The 14,991-nt window shown below is 44.1% G+C and overlaps 1 pseudogene; it reads left to right on the forward strand.

Moving 5' to 3' along the window:
• Positions 1–9: 9 nt before the first annotated feature.
• On the forward strand, positions 10–3,178 carry LOC147087465 (putative G protein-coupled receptor 139; annotated as a pseudogene).
• Positions 3,179–14,991: the final 11,813 nt, after the last annotated feature.

Consider the following 14,991-nt stretch of genomic DNA (forward strand, 5'->3'; position numbering starts at 1 on the left):
CTCACAGAAATGGGCTATCCAGTAATCTATCAGATAGAAGGCATTTACTATCCTGTTATTGCAGCTGTTGGAGTTCCTGGTAAGCCCTGATATTTTTTGCTGTTAATTGTGTAAATCGGTGCTACCTGTGCTGCTGGGCTTGGGAATGTTTCACTCACTGCCGCCTGTTCAGCTCAATCAGTGGAATGACGGATTACTCTTTCGGTATTGTAGCAGCTGCATTATACCTGTAATCGCCATTGTTCATCAAACCCTGGCATTGTTGCTGGCTTTATCTCTGTACTGAATGCTTTGAAATCAGTTGTCTGGGTTAAGAGCCCGATTCAATCAATCAGGAGCTGTTAACAGCTTCATGCTGTGAACTAACATGTCCTGGAATATTTTATCAAGAATGAGATTTCAGTGATTGATAATGAGGCAGCTCACGGTCTCAGTGTTACAAAGAGGCAGCGCAATGTCCTACCTCCCTAATAACATGGTTCAGTTTAACTGGAATTGCAATGTGTGTATTGGTTATCACTGTTAAGAAATAATATTTCACTATATGTGTATCTGACGTCGCTTCAGAGGTCTGGTGACTGAAAATAGTTTTTTGCTGACTGCTTCACATCTCCTTCTCTGCTTCAGTCTGGATGGATTCACTGACTGACACTGGGCTCATTGTAAAATTAAACGTTTGGAGGTTATGTTGTATCAGTTTGCACTGTATCTGTCGGAATCAGGAGCCCTTCTATTGAACTGGAGATTATAAGTAGCAGCGATGATGTTGGCCTATTGCTAATTGGACAATCGCGCTATCTAACGGTGTACTTTACAATTACAGGGGACGGGACTTGCATCATTATGATGTCGGTCTGGAAGAGATATTCGGTTCTGTTTATTGCATGCATAGAAATTCAGTGGAGATGAACAGTTGGAGAACTAGGTGATCTGTAGAAACACTAAATTATTTTCAGAGGCTTCAGCATTGAACAAACTGACTCTGAGAATAGCATCGTTGAACATGGCGATGGTGAGCAGAGTGCAGGCGTTGGATGTTAGGATTGAATCGGAAGTGAACATGAGCTTTGGCTGAGAAAGTACAGGCTGTGTGGAAATATAGAGGAGCGATACAGAAAGAAAGAGGGAGAAGGCAAGAGGGAAGCAAATGTTAGAACGAATGTGAGAGGGCGAGTTACAATTAAAAGTAGGAGATGTGACTTGAGGGTGTTATTAGGACGTTGTCAGGTTAGCACAATTTTAACATTGCACTCGCTTCCCCTGTGTGTTTATCCGTCAGTTCCTCCGTTTGTTTTGGTGAATATTTTTTTTCCTTAGTTTATGACTTGATAATTAAACATACTTCAAGCTTATTTATAGAATAGGATCCGTGATTTAATGCATTATTAAAATAGTGGATTTTAAATGTTGTGCATCAGTTTAATTCAATAAAAAATGAGGTTGAAATAATTTGAATTTGCTGTCACTGAATGTGCAATGTAAAATTATTGACCACATTTTATACCCAACGAGCTGCTGCCTGAAACCAATAACCATCGCCATTACTGGTTGATACATTCATTGAGTTGTGGAAGTGGAATCTAGGAATTAGATTTCTTCTCACACTCTGCTGCCCTCTCTCCCTGTGAATCCAAGCCTCTCCTCTCCTGCATTGAATCCTCTGTCTCCTCATGCGTTGATTCAGTTTGTTTCCTTTTTTAAACATTCAGCTCCTGACTCCTCTGCAGCTCCTACATGTCCGTTGCCTTGTCTCCCTCCCGATCTCACTCACTGGCTCGGCCTCCAGCTGCTTCTCCCAATCCGATCCGAAGCCTCAAGCTCATTGCCACGGTTCACGGCCTTTCCCGTTTACTGCCAGCCCCTTTCAGCTCTCTTAATCTGGAGCAACAAACAAGCATTACCTCCCCCTGGCGCCAAACATTCCTGGCAGTAATTCTCTGTTCCATCCATCTGGCACCCTAATCCTGATTTAAAACATTGGGCACCCGCTCGGTAAAACCCATTCTCCCTTCCCCACCGACACTGCGCCCTCACTCGGCCCCTCCCGAGAATCCGGTGCTCACTTTATTTACTTTTGTATCGATTTCCCAAAACATTGTCGCTAATTGTTTCAAAAATTTCTCTGCCCGAAAGCGATGTCCAGGTCAATGAGTCAGTTTCCACCGTTCGATGCAGCAACAAAGCTGGAAATTTCAGCCCAGATCCTGTCAAACTGCGGCTTTGTCTCCAGGTCTGATCAGTAATTTCTCTGCTTCCTTTTCTCTCCCCTACATTTAACAAGGTGGCGATTGTGATCCTGTCCCGAGGAAAGTGCGGTCTCTCCAAATGTATCACTCACTACCTGGTGGGAATGGCAGCGGCCGATCTCCTGGTCGTTATCACTGATCCCATACTGAAGTGGATTGGTCAGTTTTATTTTCCATATTCATTCCTGTACATTATTCCCGTATGTAGTCTCAATCTTTTCCTGGGTTTTGCAACCACGTTGGTTTCTGTCTGGCTCACAGCCGCTTTCACCTTTGATCGGTTTGTGGCCATTTGTTGTGAGAAGCTGAAAACAAAATATTGCACCGAGAAAATGGCGGCTGTAGTTATCGGAACAGTGAGTGTGCTGGGCTGTTTAGAGTCTGTCCCCTGGTACTTCAGATATGAACCTTACTATATCATTGATAATGTCCCCTTGTTTTGTGTCACTAAACCGAGTTTCCATACTTCCCCCGCATGGATCGCATTTGAGTTGTTTCATTTCATTTTAAGCCCTTGTGTCCCGTTCTTTCTGATGTTGCTGCTCAATGCTCTGACGGTCAGACGTATTTTCGTCTCCAGTCGAGTCCGCATGGGACTGCGGGGCTGCAGCGATGGAGAGAATTACAAGGACCCAGAGATGGAGAACCGAAACAAATCCATCGTTTTACTCTTCAGTATAACCGGAACTTTTATATTGTTATGGGTGACATGGGTTTTTTATATCATTTACACGCGAATTGCAGATATTGGCTATTATTACTCCTACACTGACCCTCGTTTTATCACAGAACACACAGCAAAAAAGCTTCATGTTCTCAGTTACTGCACCAACACGTGTATCTATGTCCTGACCCAGAGTAAATTCAGAGAGGAGCTGAAGAACACCGTGAAATAGCCATTCCACCTAATTGTTAAACTAATTAAATCATAGAAGGAGCTGAAGACAGTGAAGCACTACAGCTGAATTCAATTTCATACTCAGTTGCCGATACTCCGCGCAGGGCCGAAAGTACATTGTATATTAGCAGGACAAAGCCCTGAAATGATCTGAAATCTGATGTATTGAGGCGGGACTCGCTCTGCAGACGACACATGAATTGTTTCTCAAAAAGGCGGCACTAAAGAGCCCAGCTGGACTTCCAGTAAATGGCTGCCCTGCACCTAGAGCACAATGGACAAACCTACCAATCACAATCGGTGCTGCAGGCCTACTGTGACTGGGAAGGCTTCAAACAAATGTAGAGACAGAAGGTTATAGATATATAGATAGATAGTCAGACAGACAGATAGAGCGATAGATAGACAGGTAGCTAGAAAGACAGACACACAGAGAGACAGAGAGAAATAGAGAGAAACAGAGAGAGATGCACTTCCTCACAACGTGTGGAATCTCTCAGGACATAAGGGGGAATTTCTACCCAAAATTCATAAAAATATGCCCTGAATTCAAAAATTTGAATGACCACCAAAAACTCCCATTTCTATTAGGGTGACAGAGAAATTGCGTAAATTTAGCGGAAAACTATGTTACAGCTTGCCATAAGCAGAGGGACAACCATTAAATCTAAGAAAAGATTATATGCATATTATATGTGTGTATATTTATGTATACAGGGATACATCTGTCTAAGCACTGTATGTCTAGATATGCATTTACATGTTCAATCATACATGTTTTTCTGTGCTTTGGCAACATAAGGTGTACCTTGTCATACCAATAAAGCAATTTGAATTGAATTGAATTGAAATTGAGAGAGACAGAGAGAGACAGAGAGAGAGACAGAGAGAGACAAAGAGAATCGAAAGATAGAGAAAGGTAAAGACAGGAAAGAGAGAGTTACATAGCGAGATACATATACAAATACAGGCAGATGGAAAGTGAATACGAAAGGTAGTGAGAGCCCTAAACTGAAAGAAACCGAGCTCAAAACTAAGAGGAGTAGAGAGAGAGACAGAGTGTAAATGTAGAGAAACATAAAGGGAAAGTGCTTGCAGAGCCTTGCATAGCAGAGAAAACTTGTTAAAGAAATTAAAAACAACAAGGGACCATTGGACATATGTGAAGAAGCAACGGGTAAGAGCGGTAGATGTTGAAATGGATAGAGAGAAAAGACAGTAAATGGAATAGATAAAAAGAGGGAGAGCGGGTGAAATTAAACTGATAGAAACACTGATGAGTGGAGAAAAATAGAAATCGTTAAATATATTGAGCAAAAAATTACACGGAGGAAAATCATAAGCAGGAAAAGCACCTGTATGTATTAAAGAACAGGAATGTATAACACAGATTAAGAGAAAGTGAGGGAGTTTGTGAGTAAGAGAATTTTGAGAGAAAATGCTAGACAAATGGAGAAAGAAAGTGAGCGAGCAGAAGGAACATTACACAGGAATAATGCAGGCACACAGGGGAAATTACAAAGAGAGATACCTTGAACCTATAATTTGTTTCTGCCTTCACAGTAGAAGGCAAAAAGTACATACCGGAAATTGTGGGGAACCAAGAGTCAACTGAGAGTGAGGGACGTCAAGTGATTAATATTAGTAAAGAAAAATACTAGAGAAATTAATGGGACTAAAATGCGACACATCTCCTCTAACTGATGGCCCATCGGAACTGTCGATCGACGAGTCGAGCATCATATCCCGTTCTTACGAGGGCATCTTTCAGCATCTGTAGGTATCCATCGCGTTCTTCCTCATCTGAGCAGATCCTGTGTATTCGCAGGGCTTGTCCATTGGGGATGGCTTCTTTAACATGGTTAAGGTGGAAGCTGGAGAAGTGGAGTATCGTGAGGTTGTCCGTGGGCTTGCGGTAGAGTGAAGTGCTGAGGTGTCCGTCTTTGACGGAGATTCGTGTGTCCAAGAATGAAATCGATTCTGAGGAGTAGCGCATGGTGAGTTTGATGGTGGGATGGAACTTGTTGATGTTATCGTGTTGTCTTTTCAGTGATTCTTCGCCATGGGTCCATAGGAAGAAAATGTCATCGAAGTATCTGGTGTATAGCATTGGTTGGAGGTCCTGTGCAGCGAAGAAGTCTTGCTCGAACTTGTGCATGATGATGTTGGCATATTGGGGTGCGAACTTGGTCCCCATGGCTGTTCCGTGTGTTTGGGTAAAGAACTGGTTGTCGAAGGTGAATACATTTTGGTCAAGGATGAAGAAGATGAGTTGTAGGATGGCGTCTGGAGATTGGCTGTTGTTGGTGTTGAGTACTGAGGCTGTTGCTGCGATGCCGTCATCGTGGGGGATACTGGTGTAGAGTGCCGAGACGTCCATCGTTGCGAGGAGTGTTCCTGGTTCAACTGGTCCGTGGGTGCTGAGTTTCTGTAAGAAGTCTGTAGTGTCGCGACAGAAGCTGGGGGTTCCCTGTACAATGGGTTTCAGGATGCCCTCAACGTATCCAGAGAGGTTCTCACACAGGGCTCTGTTGCCTGATACGATAGGGCGTCCGGGTATGTTGGCTTTGTGTATATTTGGGAGGCAGTAGGAGTCTCCCACGCGAGGAGTACATGGGATGAGAGCGCGTAACAGTATTTTGAAATTATTAAATCGCAGATTAATAGCCTTAAGAAAGAGGCTCCTGATTCCTCCAGTCGGAGGGTAGCTGGCTTCATTGTCCTATAACACAGTCGTCGCAATATAACCCATGGTCATCGCGGCTGGGCTCTATGTCCAAGCCCTTCCCCGCGGTCTCAACCGTCCCGCCGACCTCACAAAATGGCGGCCGCCCTTCACCCACTGGGCTCTGAGTCCAGCCCGTTCCCTCACTCTCAACTTCCGTCTCTCTCTCCTTCCCTCTCTCTCCTTCCCCCCTCTCTCTCTCTCCTTCCCCCCAGTCTCTCGCTCTCTCCTTCCCCCAGTCTCTCTCTTGCTCGCTCCTTCCCCCAAGTCTTTCTCTCTCTCTCTCCTTTCCCCCAGTCACTCTCTCTCTTCCCCCCAGTCGCTCTCTCTCTCCCGCCCAGTTGCTCTCTCTCTTCCACCCAGTCGCTGTCTCTCTGCCCCCCAGTCGCTCTCTTTCTTCACCCCAGTCGCTCTCTCTCTTCCCCCCAGTCACTCTCTCTCTTCCCCCCAGTCGTCCTCACTCTTCCCCCCAGTCACGCTCTCTCTTCCTCCCAGTCGCTCTCTCTCTTCCCCCCGTCGCTCTCTCTCTTCCCCCCTGTCGCTCTCTCTCTTCCCCCCCAGTCGCTCTCTCTTCCCCCCCAGTCGCTCTCTCTCTTCCCCCCTAGTCGCTCTCTCTCTTCCCCCCCAGTCGCTCTCTCTCTCTCTTCCAACAACAACATCCCCTCGAAAAAGCCTCGGCACCACCGGGCACTCCAGCTAGTCTATCTATCTATATACATAAAGCGGTTCCTTCCATTTGTCTGTCCGGCTATACACTCGAAAGTTGTAGAGTGTACGTACACGTGCTTTACTTCCAAAGAGAGCTTACCATTCCAAACGGTCGTAAGCGTATTTACTTTTCGCTCGGACAAACATTGTTCGCGCGTTATACAAAAAACCTTCAAAAATCCACTCATTATCCACTCATTAGCATTGATTGACTGACGTAAATGTCGACCATTCCTGTGCCGTCATGATTGACCAATCCTACAGTTCAGTCACATGATGGTTGACCAATCGTTGTGTGTGTGGGTGGGACGAATCGTTTTCATCTCAGGGATCTGGCAGCCATTGCCTCAAGCTAAAAACCCCATTGCCGCAACCTAAAAATATGGTCATCGAGGTTAGTATCTTATTTTTTTTCCAAAAAGATTTACCAAAAACGTTTTATAAGTACTTTCACTTTCATATTTGAAGGTATTAAAAGGTAGAAATGTTGCCCGGCAGCAGTTTCACAGAGGGACAGAGAGACTGGGCCGAAAGCCTGGGACTCGATTTAAACTGCCCAGCCCAAAACAGCCCTGGCATCGCCGGGCTCCCCCAGCTAGTATATGTATAAATTCAAGTGTACATTTGGCTAACTAAGCTTACCGATGATTCTCTGTGAGTATGAAAATGCTAAAGTCTGTTCGAATGTAGCCACAAGACAGATAAAAAGCAGTTTTGACTAAGCTCATATAAGAAACAGCCACAGGCTGCAAGTGAAGATTAAATTGTTAAATGACATTATTTAGTACTAATAACATATTATAATGCTAAGTAGGTATTAGAGTTGGCTTAACAAATCTAACAGCAAAGATATTTGAAAGTTAATTAGCAGAAAAGATGTAAAATGAAAGAAATCTTGGGAGTTAAATTATCCACTTGGTAGATCAAAGTGAGATAGCCTGAACACCATGGTAGATCGGGAGAGTGCACTAAAAGGTATGAAGGTGGACATGCAACTGCAAACATTCAAGGAAATCATGCATAATTTGCAACAAACATATATTCCTCAAGGCCATAAAAACAAAAAAGGAAAAGTGATCCAACCATGGCTAACAAAAGAAAGTAAAGCTGGTATTAATTCAAAGGAGGAAGATTATAATCTTGCCAGAAAAAGCAGTCAGCATGAGGAATGGGATATTTTTAGAAATCAGCAAAGGGGGAACCAAAAAATTGTGAAAGAATATAAAATGGAATATGAGCAAACTAGCAAAAAATATAAAAACGAATTTTAAATGCTTCTATAGGTATGTGAAAAGGAAAAGATTGGCGAATGTAAATGTAGGTCCTTTACAGTCAGAGCCGGGAGAATTTATAATGGGGAATGAGGAAATGGTTGAGAAATTGAACAAATACTTTGCTTCTGTCTTCACGGAGGAAGACACAAAAGAGCTCCCTGAAATACGAGAAAACCAAGGGTGTGGCGATAATGAGGAACTTAAAGAAATTATTATAAGTAAAAAAACAGTACTAGCAAAATTTATGGGACTAAAAGCCGATAAATCCCAAGGACCGGATTACCTACATTGTCGGCTTTTGAAAGAGGCAGCATTTGGGATAGTGGACGCATTGGTTGTCATCTTTCAAACTTCTGAAGATTCTAGAACGGTTTCTGCAGATTGGAGGATAGCAAATGTAACCCTGCTATTTAAGAAAGGAGAGAGAGAGAAAACGGGTGACTGCAGACCTGTTAGTCTCACATCAGTAGATGGGAAAATGCTGGAATCTATTATAAAGGACGCAACAACTGGTCACATAGAAACTCGTAGTAAGATTGCGCATTTTCAAAATGGATTTATGAAAGGGAGATCCTGTTTAACAAACTTATTGGAGTTCTTTGAGGATGTAACTAGTGGAACAGACAAAGGTGAACTGGTACAGGTGGTTTTCAGAAGGCCTTCAGTAAGGTCCCACAAAAGTGGTTGGTGAATATAATTAGGGCACAAGGATTTGGGGGTAAAATACTACCATATATTGAGAATTGGTTAACAGACAGAAAACAAAGAGTAGTGATAAACGGGTCTTTTTCAGGATGGCAGGCTCTGACTAGTGGGGTACCACAAGGATCGGTGCTTGGGCCCCAGCTCCTCACAATCTATATCAATGATTTGGATGATGGGACTATAGCTAACATTTCCAAATTTGCTGATGCTGCAAAGCTAGGTGCCAGTGTCAGTTGTGAAGAAGGTGTCAAGAAGATTCAAGGGGATTTCGACAGACTCAGTGAGTGGCCGAGAACATGGCAGATGCAATATAATGTGGAGAAATGTGAAGTTATCGTTATTGATAGAAAAAACAGAAAGGCACAGTATTTCCTAAATGGTGAAAGATTGGGGAATGCAGGTGCTCGAATGGACCTGGGTGTCCTTGTACATGAGTCACTGAAAGTCAATGCGCAGGTGCAGCAAACCATTAGGACGGCAAATGGTATGCTGGCCTTCATTACAAGAGGATTTGAGTGCAGGAGTAAAGAAGTCTTACTCCAATTATTTAGGCCCTTGTTGAGATCACAGCTGGAGTACTCTCTACAATTTTTGTCTCCTTACATAAGGAAGGATATACTTGCCATAGAGGAAGTAAAACGACGGTTCGCGAGATTGATTCCTGGGATGGAGTGACTATCATATGAGAAGAGATTGAGTAAAAGAGGCCTATATTCTCTTGAATTCAGAAGAATGAGAGGGGATCTCATTGAAGCATAGAAAATTATTAAAGGGCTTCATAGGGTGGATGTTGTGTGTTGTTTCCCTTGGCTGGGGTGTCTAGAACAGGTGCCTCAGGATAAATGGTCTGACTGAGATGAGGAGACATTCCTTCACACAGAGGGTGGTGAATCCTTGGAGTTCTTTACTCCAGAGGGCTGTGAAGGTTCAGTCATTGCGTACATTCAAAACAAAAGTCGGGAGATTTATGACTAGAAAGTGCATCAAGGGATATGCCGATAAGGTAGTTGAATGGAGTGGAGGCAGAAGATCAGCCATGTTCTCATTGAATGGCGGAGCAGGCTCGAAGGGCCGAATGGCCTGCTCCTGCTCCTATTTCTTATGTGCTTATGTTCTTATGTCAAGATAAGGGAGACAACTCTGACATGGGCCCCTTGGTATTAGTCCCTGTACTGCTTGACCAGGGAAGATAGAATAAGAGAGATAAGATAACGTCCAATAAAGTGAAGAAATGTATAAACAAGATAACGATGGAACAGAGTAGATTTATTGGAAAATTACAGCAGCCAGGCGTGGGCAAGAGTGTGAGTGGCAGATGGTATTTTGACCATTGGAACCTATGAAAAAAGGTGATTTTGTTGAAGGCCATATATGGACACTGGCAAATCGAACTGTTGATAAGAAAATGGTTAAAACCCCGATAATAAAAGAATAACTTCCCAGAGAACTAATGCGAAGGCAAAGGAGCAGATTGAAGATGACGTCACCTGTGTCCGAGAGGTTCCAGAGACAAAGGGCTTTGAGCTATTGCTTAAACTATCTCCTGATGTTCAGTATTAATTTCACTGTAAGCTCAATAAACCCTGATCTATTGCTCAAACACTCTGGCTGCTGCAAATTGGTGTCCTGTCCAAGGGCTGTGAGCTACTCCTTAAACTATCGCCTAATGTTCAGTATTAATTTCACTGTAAGCTCAATAAACCCTGATCTATTGCTCAAACATACTGGTTGCTGCATATTGGTGTCCTGTCCAAGAACTCTGAGGGATCATTTAAGATCTTACAGATTGGCACACTTCAGATGGGACGAGTCAAAACGGCTAGTATTGTGTGGTAGATCGGATCTCGAAAGTAGCTTCCTGATCAGCTGCTGCACTTCAGGAGAGATACCTCCCTCATGCGGAGTTCCCGTGAATTGTGCGCCGAAAGTTATTGATGTTAGAGGTCTGTTAATAAAATCGAAAAATTGCTAGTAAGATAAGGGTATATAAGAGTAAGTTAGACAGAGGTGCCTGTGAGGAGGAAGTACATATATTATTGCCGGAATGTTTAACCATGGAGACCGAGTCCCCTTTGAAGAAATGATAAAATTTATTCAGGAATTTGTGAATCTAAAAAAAATCAGAAGTGATAAGGCTACTAGGCTACTCGCCTATGCAGTATTTTACTGTGCTCAAAGCGATGATGAGTAATGTACGAAACAAAGTACAGAGATAGAATAGCTAAAAGCACAACAAAATGAGTTAAAAGAAAAACATAGTCAGGAGGTGGAGGACTTAAAAAAGCAGCAAGAGCAGGAGGTGGAATACATAAAAGAAAGCAGTTTCAGGAAGTGGGAGATTTCAAAGGCGAGTTATTGACTTGGAGAGCCAGACCTCTCAATCTGCTGTAGATCCACAAAAACAGAGCACGTGCACAGTCCAGGCAGGAAATACTATGCGTGAACTAGCAGAAACCAAATAGGTGTTACCATCTTGTGAGATAGAGAGGGAGGATCCTCCACATGATCTACAAGATGTCAGAGACGCCTTGAGGGAAGCTCTTCAGCGTCGTTATAGAGAGACGGACAACACACTGTGTAGGTTGAAGATATACGAACTAGAGGGAAAGCTGTGAAAACGATAGGCTGTTATGGCTGCTGTTACTGCCAGATCGTATGATTCACCAGTGGGAGCAGTGGAGGGAGGAGAGGTGATAGACTGGGACGCACTGGAAGATAAAGGCATATCAGCACGGTGGACAAGATGGTTGGGGAGACCCCGGGGTGTCCTCCAGCCATGAGGATAGGTGGTCGGCCCCTGGGTGTGTCATAGTTAGAACCCAGACCTATGATGACAACGGGAGAAAACCTCCTCCGAGAAGCGCTCTGTTCCCCTCAATGCTGTCGAAGTACATGCTTGTGATAATGGGTTAGGCCCCATAACACCATCCGAGTGCCCCATCGACATTAAAGTTCGATTGAATGCATGGAAGCGGGGTCACAGCGAGTTACAGGACATCTATTGGAAATGTGTCCTCCTCACAGCCACCAACTCCAAGGCACGGCAAAATCTTCCGTTCCTGGTTTATAATATTGCCATTGCGTCGGCAGTAGTCATGGAGTCCATTCAGGAACAGCTACTGGTTAAGAGCTCGGATATGGCTAAGAAATTTTATCAAACAACACACAGACCAGTAGAGTCAACCACTATATAAAGTGATAGGTTCGACACGGTTTATGTTGTAACCCAATGGGTTGCTACTGTCTCCGATGACGAAGGGAAGGACCAGGAACCATTCAAGAAACAATTCTTGAATGGCTTGCAACGCTCACTGAGGCGCACTCTAGGACACAAGGTCTCGCCTGAGATTGGGTGGTCTGAGCTACTCCAGCCAACCAATCATGCCTCGACTTTTGCAACGGAGGACTGTAGAACAAAAAAACATGTTAGTGTGGTAAAAGGGCCAGTTATGCCCACTGCACCCTGCTACACACGTCGATTCGAAGTAAATTGTTACAACTGTAGGAGACCTGGGCAATATTCTAAATTTTGTAAGAAGCCTCGAAAACAGTGTCAACGGTACCCTCCCTTTGAAGGAAATCTACCCCCACCACCCGCCATAATATCCACTGATCCCTTGGAGACCAATGTAGATCAATTGGCTGGAGAAATGAGTAAATTAACAGCCATACCGAGCATTCACATTATTACAAGTGCTAATCCGGTGGCGGCCGGCTCGGATCCGGCTGGACAACAACCACAGGGGTCCCAGGCAACGGCCCAATGAACGGGCCAGGCCACCTGTTGGTTCCGACATGATGTTAACAGGCGACCGGAAATTTGTTTGTTCTACGGGGGCCGACAACAAATCATGCTTATTTACACCGGTTCATCTGTTTCCATCATCCATACCCCAAACCATGAAGGCATGCTGCGGTGGGCAAGGGTTGCTTGACGCTACAAGGCTCTGATGGGAGCTCAACCTCTGCTTTTAAGGCAGAAATTATACCTATGTGCACAACCGGGATTGATTTGACTGTTAATGATGACAATTCCTGATGGAAGGAGCACATTGGGAAGTGATGTTTTGGAAAGTTACGGGACAATTACTGATTACAACCAGTGGTGTATTTGGATTGGGACAGGAGGTAGTGAATCGGTCGCAATATCGGATGCCCACTCCGTATTTGCGACTAAGAGGACTTGCTTGTAACAGGAACCAGATCACACAGGTAAGCGAGTCAAATTATAAATTCAAATAAACTGACCCACATTCGCCACTAGTAAGCATGACTGCAGTCGAATGGAGGGTGAGGAGATGATTAAGGGGCCGCTCCACTTCTTTGTTAAACAGTACCCAATTCCCAAACAAAGTCATCCCTTTATTAGAGATGTCATCGACTCCCTCTTAAAACGGCATTCTGGGAACTGGCACTTTCACGACCAATTCACGAGCTTGGCCGGTTCGGAAGCCAGACGATAGCTGGAGGCTCACTATTGATCACGGAAGTCTTAACACGGTTACACCCAAGAGCACCCCTATCATTAAAGATGCACCGACACTATTATCAGAACTCCCAAAAGACTCTAAATACTACTCCACCCTAGACAGTGTAAATTACTTTAGGAGTATTTGTCAGAACAAAGGATCAATAGTAACTTGCCTTCACCTTTGAGGACCAGAGTTACACGTGGACGTGCCTATCCCAAGGCTCCCACAACGCCCCGACCATCTTCCATACCAGAATCGTATGGCTCCTGAAAACTTCTTCTAAGCCCCAGTGCCTGCTTCAGTATGTCGACGACTTGCGACTGGCGACCAGTACTATCGAGGAGCACCTTGAAATGTTAGATGAATTTTTAACACTGTTAAGCAGTGTAGGCTTGAAAATTGACCCTCGAAAAGCTCAGCTTTTGCAGCAACAGGTCTCCTATTTGGGAGTGACGATCCCTCCGTGGGGTAAGAACTTCTACATAAAAATGAACAGGGTAGCTAAAGTAAACCTTGGTCCCTTACAGTATGAGACTGTGGAATTAATAGTGGGGAATTGGGAAAGGCAGATATTCTGAACAAAGATTTTGTATGTCTTCACGGTAGAAGAAACTAACAACATCTCAATAATGGATAATCAAGGGGCCTAACGGAGGGGGAACTAAGGGAAACAACTATCACTAAGGAAATAGTACTTGGTAAAATAATGGGTCTAAAAGATGACAAGTCCCCAGGACCAGAAGGGCTGCATACCAGGGTCGTAAAAGGAATGGCTGCAGAGATAGTGTCTGCATTGGTTGCAATATACCAACATTCCCTGGATTCTGGAGACGTGCCAGGGGTTGAAAAGCCGCAAATGAAACACCCCTATTTAAGAAATGAGGGAGACTAAAAGCAGGAAACTATAGACCAGTTAGCCTAACATCTGTCGTTGGGAAAATGCTGGATTCCTTCATTAAGGAAGCAGTAGCAGGGGATTTGGAAAAGCATAATGCAGGCAAGCAGAGTCAGCATGGTTTTACTAATGGGAAATCATGTTTAACAAATTTGCTGGAGTTCTTTGAGGAGGTAATGAGCAGGGTTGACCAAGGTGAACCAGTGGATGTGGTGTATTTGGATTTCCAGAAGGCATTCAATAAGATGCCACATAAAAGGTTACTGCATAAGATAAGAGCTAAGGGAATTGGGGGTAATATATTAGCATGGATAGAGAATTGGCTAACGAATGGAAAGCAGAGGGTCGGGATAAATGTGTAATTTTCTGGTTGGCAAACGGTTACTAATGGTGTGCCATAGGGATCGGTGCTGGGGCCTCAACTATTTACAATCACAGAATCACAGAAACCCCACAGTGCAGATAGAGGCCATTTCGGCCCATCGAGCCTGCACCGACACATATCCCACCCGATCCCCGTAACCCCTACACCAACACATATCCCACCCTATCCCCGTAACCCCACGTATTTAATCCCCCTAACACTAAGGGTCAATTTATCATAGCCAATCAACCTAACCCGCACATATTTGGACTGTGGGAGGAAACCGGAGCACCCGGAGGAAACCCACGCAAACACGGGGAGAATGTGCAAACTCCACACAGACAGTTACCCGAGGCCGGATTCGAACCCGGGTCCCTGGCGCTGTGAGGCAACAGATGAAGGGACCACGTGTAATGTAACTAAGTTTACAGATGATACAAAGATCGATGGGAATGCAAGTTGTGCAGAGGATGCAAATAACCTGCAAAGGGATATAGACAGGCTAAATGAAAGGGCAAACATTTGGCGGATGGAGGATAATGTGGGAAATTGCAAGGTATTACACTTTGGCAGGAAAAATAAAAAAAACAATTAGTATTTAAATGGAGAGAGATTACAAAATGCTACAGTTCTGAGGGGCCTGGGGGCCCCTGTGCATGATACACAAAATTTTAACATGCAGTTACAGCAATTAATCAAAAAGG

This window comes from Somniosus microcephalus, unplaced genomic scaffold (assembly GCF_052327205.1).
Source record: "Somniosus microcephalus isolate GS21.2 unplaced genomic scaffold, FLI_Smic_1.0 unresolved_chr5, whole genome shotgun sequence".
In the NCBI taxonomy this organism is placed as follows: domain Eukaryota; kingdom Metazoa; phylum Chordata; class Chondrichthyes; order Squaliformes; family Somniosidae; genus Somniosus; species Somniosus microcephalus.